Raw genomic sequence first — 9015 nt, 5'->3', positions numbered from 1 at the left:
AAGAGAGGGGGATGGAGGATGGGCAGTGGGCAGAGGAGCGGGGAGAAAATTCTGAATTTGAACTGGCCTACCAGGTCATTATGAAGGTAGACTTGGCAAAGGAAGAAGATGGGACCTGTTCTAGGCAATTAGGTAGCTTACTTCAGAATGTTTAAATATTTGGCTCTGGGCACATCTCCTTTGTACTCCTGCCCAGGCCTGCAGACACCGGGGTAGGCCTGTCTGAGTGAGGTGATCACCGCTGATGCCTCCTCTTCAGCTCCAGAAGGGGCTCTCTGCCCTTGCTAATTCTCCTTGGCACAAGTGTTACCAGTTTGTGACTTTAGTAAGACTTCACCGAAGACCAGGAAATAACCAAAGTCTAATGCAGAGTAACCAACAGCTGTTATCAGTGGTGGCTACTTTTAGGACCCACAAACTCAGGTGGACTGCAGAGTTCCTGATGGGCTCCCACTTCTGGAATTGTGGAGCCCAGCTCTGCCCCATCAGTGAGTTCTAAGCACCTCTAAACTCTACTCTAGGCCCAAGTATTTAATGTTGTTCCTCTTGTTCTTGTTTTAAATGAAGCCAGACTTGTTTTATTTAAACTAGAATAATTGGCAGTAATACTATCTTTCCTTAAGATAAGAGCCTACCTACCCATCAGCACCCACTTGTGTGGAATTTGACCACAACAGCTTGTAAGAGATCACACTTACTCCCCTATTTCTCAAAATCCTAATTGCCCAGTCTTAACTGGCACATGTTTGGTTACTAACTGGTGAGTCTAGGCAGCAGAATACAAGCCCCAGGCCAACTCCCCATCACAGCCTCACCTGCAGTCAGAGGAGAGGCAGGTAGAGGAAGGATGACACTTGCAAGTCCCTCCTGTCATAGCCTGGCTTTTGATCCCAGAATCCTGAGAACAACTATCTAGACAAAAAAGGATACAGACCTTCCAGGAACAAGTTATTCTTTTTTGTTTTTTTATTGCTTAAAGTATTACAAAGGGTATTACATATGTATCCATTTTATCCCCCCGCCCTAGACAGTCCCCTAGCCTCCCCTATCACCCAGTGTCTTATGTCCATTGGTTATGCTTATATGCATGCATACAAGTCCTTTAGTTGATCTCTTACCCCCCTACCTCCTGCCCCCCAACCCTCCCCGGCCTTCCCGCTGCAGTTTGACAATCTGTTTGAGGCAGCTCTGCCTCTGTATCTATTATTGTTCAAAAGTTTATAATGGTCTCTATTGTCCATGAATGAGTGAGATCATGTGGTATTTTTCCTTCATTGACTGGCTTATTTCACTTAGCATAATGCTCTCCAGTTCCATCCATGATGTTGCAAATGGTAAGAGCAGGAACAAGTTATTCTTCATTTTAAGACTAGATGGCGGGTGGGTGGGGGTGGGGGGTGGGTGGAGTCAATTCTCTACCCTCTAGGGGCAAAGACCTACTATTCCCAATTATAGAATTGAATAGAACTCAAGATATCAGTTTAAAAAAATTTGATTAAATTTTTATTATCCAGGGCTTTTCTGAAAATATGAGGCTGCATCTGTATGTATATCTGCGAGATTTAAAAGGCTCACCAGCCCTGGCCAGTTTTGCTCAGTAGGTAGAGCATCGGCCTGCAGACTAAAGGGTCCCGGGTTCGATTCCAGTCAAGGACACATGCCTGGGTTGTGGGCTCGATCCCCAGTGTGGGGCCTGCAGAAGACAGCCGACCAATGATTCTCTCTCGTCATTGATGTTTCTCTCTCTTCCTGTCCCTTCCTCTCTGAAAGCAATAAAAATATATTTAAAAAATAATAATAAAAGGCTCACCAAAGTTAATTTTCCCAAACTTGCTCCTTGGCAAGTTTTCAATTTTCAAAATTATTAGACTCAAATCTCTGCCACTCATTTTTTTCATTTTTATTGAATTTACTGGGTGACACCAGTTAACAAAATCATATAGGTTTCAGGTGCACAATTCCACAACACACCTCTAAACACAGTATCCTGTGTTCTCCATCCCAAATCAAGTCTCCGTCCAGCACCATTTCTCTGCCATACATTATTAAATGTGTTTACTACCAAACATAGTGTTTATTCTTAAGGCGAATAATAGTATCTGTCCTACCTCCATCATGGATGATTGTGAAGACTGAAAGAAAAAAAGGATGTTGCGCCAGGGTAACATGGTAGCATGTCTAAACCCCATGAATAACAGCAGCTCGGTGGCATTACCATTAGCTACCTCACAGGCTCTATGTATGGACTTCAAAAGCAGATTGCAGACCTTGGCATGATAATCCAATGGTTAGGTTATTCTGTTTCCTTTCCCTTCATTCTGAGGCTAGCTGTCCTGGTGAACATATTTAGATTCAATTCAATGTTTTATTGAGTGTCTTCTAGGTATGAGGCAGGATGACAGGCACTGAAACTCCAACTACATTCCCTTGGCTCAAAGCAACATTTCCAGGTCTATACCCGCCCTGGAAAACTTTGGGGTGCCCTGCTGCTGCTGCTGCTGAAGATAAAGGATTTCTTTTGTTTCTCCCCATTTTCCTCCCTACTGATTTAACATGACCAGAGAGAAAGAATGGTAGGGTCTGCTTTCACCCAACAAATGAATTGATTTGTTTCTTTAGCATGAACACTATGTGTGAGACACAGCTGTAATGGTGAAGATCAGATTCCAGAATCAGAAGACCTGCTTTCTAACTCTTAATTGTTGAATTATTTAATATCATCAAAGAAGACTCTGATCATATGTCAAATGGGATCAAGAATAGTACCTTTTTCACAAGAGTGTTGTGAGGATTAAGGAGGATAATGACTATAGAGCACTTAGTAGAGAAGACTCAACTATTAGTCATTTTAAAATACTAGTAATTATATTATTTCTGAATTAGGTGCTAAAGAGGACACAGAGATCATAAATCAAGACCCCTAATGCCAGGTGTAGAATCCTTCTAAAGGGAATAAATATACATCACAATGTGGTTTACAGTAAGAGACAGGGAGGAACTCTTTGTTATTTAGAATCACACCTAGGTAGAATATATCTGAGAGATGGGAAGTAAGTGAAAAGTGGATCAGTACAGCTATATTAGGTGTTACAAAGTACATATATACCCTGTGCAAATAATGGGCATGAAATAATTCATGAACAATTGACAACAGATTATTATTGTAATATTTTGCAATGGTAATCATGACTTTTTGCCTGTAGCTCTATTATTGATCATTCATAGGGAGGGTAATATTATCCATGTTCATGTGTAATGGGCAAAGCGATTCCAACTTGGTCCTAGTCTAGAAGTTACATTCTAGAAGTTTACTCCTGCAGTCAGCATGCAGGACACAGAGAGAGATACACAGATTTCAAGGCAATGAAGGCAGAGCAGCCTTTCCCAATCACTGACTCCCCGCCCACTCCAGTGGAGACACTGAAGGAAAGCCGACTCCTTCCTGATAAGACAGCGTTTCAAGTCTAAGACTGAGCAGTTCAAGTCTGAGATAGAAAATGTTCTGGAAAACAGCCATAGAGGCCTTGATAGAAGAAACGTGAGTTAATACACATAGGAGTTTAGAACAGTTCTGCAAATGTGCTAATCATTAACAAAAGTTAGCTTTTATTATTATTTTTCCAGGAAAAGAACAACTTGGACACACACAAGAGTTTCTGTAGAACCTGCACAGGTTGAAGACTATATAGAACTATTTAGAAACTTAGAAATTTAGATCCGACAAGCATGTAAGGCTATTTTATTTATTTTTTGTTAAAAGAATCAATTCCTTAGACCATACAGGAACTTGTGATGCTATTGCAAAGCTTTTGCAATGGATCGCATGTTTAACTACGTAGTAATCTATATACATAGTTATTCCTTCATTTTAAATGTGTCATCTTCATAAATTTCCAATCTAAAGCCCTTCCAGCTATTACTACACCTGATAGTATCTGGGTCTACTCTGGTTCAAGTTCTAGGGCCCACCCGGAGTGGGCAGACAGATAAGCGTGCCACCTCCCATAAAGCTGCCCTGTTTGTTGGGACATGTTGATGGTTTCAGTTGTGTATTTTACTTAAGATGAGACCTCCTAACCCAGCCGTGGGCAAACTACGGCCCGCAGGCCGGATCCGGCCCGTTTGAAATGAATAAAACTAAAAAAAAAAAAAAAAAGACCGTACCCTTTTATGTAATGATGTTTACTTTGAATTTATATTAGTTCACACAAACACTCCATCCATGCTTTTGTTCCGGCCCTCCGGTCCAGTTTAAGAACCCATTGTGGCCCTCGAGTCAAAAAGTTTGCCCACCCCTGTCCTAACCCCTTATTCAAAGCTCACTTTTCTCTTTTCTAATTCAATACTAAACATTTATTGAATTTCAAATATCGACAAGGCCATGAATATGTCTGGCCAGCCAGAATAGGGGCAACTTCAGATTCATCAACTAAATGACAATGTGTTGGAACAATGAACACCTTCAGGCCCCTGAACCAAGACCTGTGCTTCAAGATCTGTGTGAGACTGGAAAACAATATATTTACCCATTAGAGACAGTTTTACTTTTCTGGTAATAACTATATAATCCCTAGGTTTGTAAACTACTCCCTGTGAGGAGAAAATGCTGCTTTCCTGTTGTCACTTGACATACCTGAATTTTTGAAAGCACTCATATACATTCTCTACTAATACATGGATTTTGAGGACTTGTTATGAAAGTTAATGACTCATAGGGCAATCTATGTGACTTAAACACAATGGCAACCTGTGCAGGTGGTTTTTATGTGCTCATACTGTGCCTGCTGTGTATGTTTTTTCTAATTAGTCATACATCCTGAAGTAGTTAAGAATGTCTATGGGAAGAAATATGAATTATACTAGGACTGCTCTTAGCCTGACCCATGGTGAACTTGAATGAGTGAAATACCCCCTGGAGAGAAAACAGCTCACTGTATAAGGTAGGTATATTCCTTTCGTTCAAGGCAACAGGATACATTTAGCAGCAAGGAAAAGAGAGATTATAAAATATATCCTGAGTTAGACCCTTTGGTGATTTGTTATTTTTCAGGGTCAATTTCTTGGCTTTTAAACTACTCCCTTAAAAAGAGAGTAGTTTAAAAGCTGAAATTGATCAAGAATCCCAAATTTTTTTTCATGAAGTCTTCCTGGTGAAGGGACGGAAAGGAATTTAATTTAGATTTTAGTAAGCAGTCCATAATTTAGATTTTAGTAAGCAGTCCAGGATGATTTTTAGATAAACTATAAAGCCATCCGCTTATACTTAATTTGCCCTGATAAAATTTAATTACTCTCAGACAAAGCAAGTTCTTCCTAATTAGATTTGATGTAAAAAATTAAAACAAAGCAAATTAACAAGGAAAGTGATCTCCAGATAATTAAAGCCAGGAGAATTACATGTTGTACTGAAGGCGTGGTCTGGAAAGGGTTCTAACAACTAGACAAAGGGAGTTCAGTGTGGCAATAGGAGGAGGAAAGGTAGCCAAAGAAAAGAATACTGTGATGATGAGCCTCAGGTCAGTGTTTGAGTCTCTAGAGGGGAGTAAAGAATAAAACCAGAGTGTTAGAAGAAGCTCTCAAGGATCTACATCTACACTCACCCCCTCCTGCACAGAGGAGGAAACTGAGGTTTCACACAGTAAAGTGACTTGTCTACGGACACAAAGCATGACAATGTTATTAACTGGGCATGTGTGAGTCTTCTGCTTAAGTGTTAGGTAATTTATACTATTATGTACTATCTTCCTTATTGGATGTGGAAGGAAGAAGTTTCTAACAGTACAAATATTTAAGATTATTATGTACATTGCCCATAAAAACTTACTAAATATGCATAATCATCATTTAAAATAGACTTCTATCAATAATGTTGGAATTATGGGAGATATTATCTATGTAATCCAGAGAGGCAAACTTTAGGATGTTTTCTTGGGGAAATATCTAGTATTTAAATAGAAAAGTGATATAATATTGCAATCCAGCTCTAACAGTCAGTATATTATCTAAGTATTTAAAAATGTGTTTAAAGACATGCAGATGGCATAGAAGCATATGGAAAGACGCACAATGTCATTTGTTATAAGGGAATTAAAAATTAAAACAATAAGAGGGTCCAGCTGGTATGGCTTTGTGGTTGGGTGTCTACCTATGAACCAGGAGGTCACAGTTCGATTCCTGGTCAGGGCATATGCCCAAGTTACAGGCTCTATCCCCATTGTGGGATGTGCAGGAGGAGGCCGATCAATGATTCTCTCTCATCATTGATGTTTCTCTCTCTCTTCCTCTTCCTTCCTCTCTGAAATCAATTAAAAATACTTTTTTTTTTTTAAAAAAAAAGTACAGAATAGCAAAAATGTTATCCAAAATGTCCTTTCTGGATTATCTACAGATTTGATTTCTCTATGCTATTTTGTCTACTATTTAATGCAGTATCACTCAGCCATAGTATATATTTCCAGACATCCTGGCGAGTAAACTGTGTGTGGTCAGAGGTACCCTTATGTTTCGTTCTGACCAAGTCACAGCCTTGCTCATGGCCTTGGGTTTGTAGGCATCTCCAAAAAGCCACTCAGACTGTGTGCTCAGAACTGAGGCTGACTTCTAGTGTGCCAAGGTCGTCAGATTGCTGTATCCAATCAGAGACTTTATCACCTGAGAGGAAGATGAATCATTTCCTCCCAGACCTGAATCCTGCTTCGAGGGCTTGGCCCCAAACACTCCCTTTATAAGCTCTTACAAGAGTATGAGAATTACTGGTAAGGCCTTGGTCCATTAATGAATTTGCAGTGTGTCTGAGAGCAAAAGAACAATGAGGTTGTGTGTGTGTGTGTGTGTGTGTGTGTGTGTGTGTGTGTGTGTTAGGGGGGACAGTTTATTTCACAGGTCAACAGAAAGGAAAAGATCTTATTTTTGTTGAATTTCAGCCCTGTTGGTTAAAGATGGAGGCAGTTAATACAAGGGGCCCATTCCCATCTAAAATGACATATGTAGCCCAGACACCATGGCTCAATGTTTGAGCGTTGACCTATGAACCAGGAGGATCATGGTTGATTCCCAGTCAGGACACATGCCTAGGTTGTGGGCTTGATCCCCACTTTGGGGTGTGTGGGAGGCAACTGATCAATGATTCTCTCTCATAATTGATGTTTCTACTCCTCTCTCCCTCTCCCTTCTTCTCTGGAATCGATAAAAGTATTTTAATAAATAAATAAAATAACACATGAAACTTCCCAACTAAATCAGACAAGAAAGTTTTGACAAAAGGCTGGTTTAACACAGCCAGATAGTGGGGCCCGCACGGAAGGCTGGCTGTGCTTTCCCTCCGCAGAGAGCGTGGCCTGAGGAAGGCGGATGTAGCTGCTCTTGTGGAAATCGCCTCCCTGATGGCATGTGGTCTGGGCATGTGAGAGGGTCAGGAGGAAAGAGACTTGAGGTGAATGCGAAGTGTGTAGGGTCACGCCTCTGCTTCATAATTCTTTCTATATTTGGTTTGGCATTTTTGTGTCATTTGAGAGGGGCAGCAAAGTTTAGGAGAGTAGCCCTACCAGGTTTGGCTCAGTGAATAGAGCATCAGCTTACGGACTGAAGGGTCCCGGTTCGATTCTGGCCAAGGGCACATGCCCGGGTTGTGGGTTCGATCCCCAGTAGGGGGCATGCAGGAGGCAGCCAATCAATGATTCTCTCTCATCATTGGTGTTTCTATCTCTCTCTCCCTCTCCCTTCCTCTCTGAAATCAATAAAGAAATATATTTTAAAATAAAGTTTAGAAGAGTAAAAAGAAAAAAATCTGCATTAGTTTTCCAGGATTGCTGAAACAAAGCATCAAAAACAAGATGGCTTCAAACAAAAGGAATGTATTATCTCACAGTTCTGGAGGCCAGAGTTGGAAGTCAAAGTGTCATCAGGGCTCTACTCCCTCGGAAGGCCCCAGGGAAGGATCTGTTCCAGGCCTCTCTTCTCCCTCTGGAAGTTCCTTGGCTATGGTAATGCAACTCCAATCTTCCCATGGCGTGCCCCTCTGTGCCTGTCTCTGTTTCAAACGTCCTCCTTTTTATAATGGCACCAGTCACATTATTTTGGGAGCTTACCTTACTCTAGTATGACATCATCTAACTAATTACATCTGTGGCAGCCCTATTTCCAAATGAAATCACCTTCTGAGGTACTAGGGGTTAGAACTCCAACATAATAATTTGGGGAGGGTGCACAATTCAACTCACAACACCATAGAAAGAACTATCCTTGATGGATCTCTGTGCTGGGAGCCTTCCCTCTTTGATTTGTGAAATAACTAACGTGGTCTTCTGCCCTAACCGGTTTGGCTCAGTGGATAGAGCGTCAGCCTGCGGACTCAAGGGTCCCAGGTTCAATTCTGGCCAAGGGCATGTACCTTGGTTGCGGGCACATCCCCAGTAGGGAGTGTGCAGGAGGCAGTTTCTCTCTCATCGATGTTTCTAACTCTCTATCCCTCTCCCTTCCTCTCTGTAAAAAAATCAATAAAATATATATTTTTAAAAAAGTGGTCTTCTGGCCTAGGGCACGTTGAAATCATAACAAAGACATGAACTTGGATGGCATAAATTATAAATATTTTCATAGGTACCTTGTTCTTTTAGAATAACACATTTGTTTAACAAAATGCACATCTCCTTACTTCAGTGTACCTATGATTTCCTTTAGTCTACTTCAAAATTGCTTCCTGAATAATTCTCCATCCTGATTTTTTTCTCTAACCCATTGAACTCCTGGATGAGTAGTCAATGGAAGAGACTAGATATATGGTAATTTTATAATTAATAAATGTATTTGGAATTGAGTCATGTTATTATTCTTTGATGATTTGATCTTTGCTGAAATATCTGCATTTCTTAAACCTTGAGTAGAAATTATTTTAGTTGTTTAGTGTAAGACAGAACATTTTAGAATTAATCCTGCATTGACTTAGAAGTTCAAGAGCTGCTACCACATCTAATAGACTCCAAATCTATGATTCTGTACAAGTTTTAAGAGTACCAA

The 9015-nt window shown here is 40.6% G+C and overlaps 1 long non-coding RNA gene across 1 annotated transcript in view; it reads left to right on the top strand.

Annotated features, from left to right (window-relative positions):
- Window positions 1-4820: 4820 nt before the first annotated feature.
- LOC132238463 (uncharacterized) overlaps window positions 4821-9015 on the top strand; it is a 98058-nt gene continuing 93863 nt past the window's right edge. Inside the window, exon 1 of the long non-coding RNA XR_009453795.1 lies at window positions 4821-4940. This is a non-coding gene — a long non-coding RNA (uncharacterized LOC132238463). The remainder of the gene's footprint in view (window positions 4941-9015) is intronic.

The sequence above is a fragment of the Myotis daubentonii genome, chromosome 7 (assembly GCF_963259705.1).
Source record: "Myotis daubentonii chromosome 7, mMyoDau2.1, whole genome shotgun sequence".
Taxonomy (NCBI): domain Eukaryota; kingdom Metazoa; phylum Chordata; class Mammalia; order Chiroptera; family Vespertilionidae; genus Myotis; species Myotis daubentonii.
The sequence above is the reverse complement of the archived record's forward strand: the minus strand, read 5'-3'. Positions and strand labels throughout refer to the sequence as shown.